Source organism: Penaeus japonicus, unplaced genomic scaffold (assembly GCF_977035675.1).
Source record: "Penaeus japonicus unplaced genomic scaffold, GWHDUDI00000001_assembly GWHDUDI00000036, whole genome shotgun sequence".
NCBI lineage: Eukaryota > Metazoa > Arthropoda > Malacostraca > Decapoda > Penaeidae > Penaeus > Penaeus japonicus.
The window spans coordinates 6395162-6396982 of record NW_028234438.1 but is presented as its reverse complement, the minus strand read 5'-3'; the positions used below and the strand labels follow the sequence as shown (position 1 = coordinate 6396982).

The 1821-nt window shown below is 36.7% G+C and overlaps 1 protein-coding gene across 1 annotated transcript in view; it reads left to right on the top strand.

The window, feature by feature from the left end:
• The window catches only part of strat (RAB interacting factor STRAT), a gene marked incomplete at its 5' end in the record, with an annotated part of 5744 nt that extends 4169 nt beyond the window's left edge, over positions 1 to 1575 (top strand). Inside the window, 1 exon segment of the mRNA XM_086531948.1 lies at positions 1 to 1575. This exon segment is cut by the window's left edge and continues 1553 nt beyond it.
• Positions 1576 to 1821: the final 246 nt, after the last annotated feature.

Genomic DNA, 1821 nt, shown 5'->3' with positions numbered 1-1821 from the left:
CTTACTCTTACTCCTACTCCTACTCCTACTCCTACTCCTACTCCTACTCCTACTCCTACTCCTACTCCTCCTCCTCCTCCTCCTCCTCCTCCTCCTCCTCCTCCTCCTCCTCCTCCTCCTCCTCCTCCTCCTCCTCCTCCTCCTCCTCCTCCTCCTCCTCCTTCTTCTTCCCCTTCCTCTTCCTCTTCCTCTTCCTTTTTCCTTTTTCCTCTTCCTCTTCCTCTTCCTCTTCCTCTTCCTCTTCCTCTTCCTCTTCCTCTTCCTCTTCCTCTTCCTCTTCCTCTTCTTCTTCTTCTTCTTCTTCTTCTTCTTCTTCTTCTTCTTCTTCTTCTTCTTCTTCTTCTTCTTCTTCTTCTTCTTCTTCTTCTTCTTCTTCTTCTTCTTCTTCTTCTTCTTCTTCCTCCTCCTTCTCCTCCTCCTCCTCTTCTTCCTTCTTCTTCTTCTTCTTCTTCTTCTTCTTCTTCTTCTTCTTCTTCTTCTTCTTCTTCTTCTTCTTCTTCTTCTTCTTCCTCTTCTTCTTCTTCTTCTTCTTCTTCTTCTTCTTCTTCTTCTTCTTCTTCTTCTTCTTCTTCTTCTTCTTCTTCTTCTTCTTCTTCTTCTTCTTCTTCTCCTCCTCCTCCTCCTCCTCCTCCTCCTCCTCCTCCTCCTCCTCCTCCTCCTCCCCCTTGTCTTCATTCCCATTAAATAGATGAGAATGATTTGAATGTATTTTATCATATCAAGAGCTTGGAAGAGCAGGTTTGAATCCGGACCATAAAGTTATTGCGCCAGAGTAAGATGTAAAGCTTGTCAAGGGCCAGCTGTCAAGCTTTGAGATCAGATGTTGATTTTCTGATGTATCCGTTTTATATGTGTTTTTGTATACAGCAGAGCAGTGATCTACCCCATTGCTTTATATGAGGTTTTGATGTGCTTATGTGCGTGTGAATGAAAGGCATTAGATCGAGTTGATTTTTGTATGATGATAAAGCCATTGGTAGAGTCCTTATCTGCAATAGATAACTGTTTTACACAAGGACTCTGTTACAGATAAGAAAGTGAATTTTGAGTGAATTATGCACTTTGGCTTATGAGATGACTATTCTTATACGGTATTGTACTGCAGATAATGTGAAATGAATGAAAGAATACATGCATTTGTTTTTGTACTTATTATATTGTCTCTCTATATTTCTTTGACATGGAATAGTATATCAATAGAAATGAATTTGCTACCAGTGGCCTAGTTCTCAAAGATATAAGAAAAAAAGAGAAAATGAAGATAAAGGCTTTTAAATTTTATGATCATGATTGCTATTTTGTTATGCAAATCTTACTGCAAGTATCACATTGTTTTTGATACCTTTTGAAATCTTGCTTGCTTTAATCAGTTGGCATGGAGCAGTTGAGATCACAAGAACATTGCTTTGAACATTTTATAAATAAAAAGAGTACAGATATTTATAGAATACAGTGTAGAGATGGAATACTGACTTCTTGGTGATATATGATGACTGATATACCACCAAGTGTGGGCATAATTTATTTCATGTTTTAATGTGGTAATTGGTTAGTAATATCAGATTCTAATTATCCTTTTATGGTTTTAATTACCTTTTATTTGTTGGATTTTCATTTTGTTTTGAATTTTAGAGTTTTAGAGTTTTTTTGATGGGGTATTATTGATTTTGATATTCAATTTTATTTAGTATGGATGAAAATGTAGTACATTCTTAATAAACAATATAAAAATATTCAGTATACAAATGTATACTCTACTATAGATCTTACCCAATTCTTTGACAACAAACAAAGAAATTCTTAACCCACTCGCGCCGGATG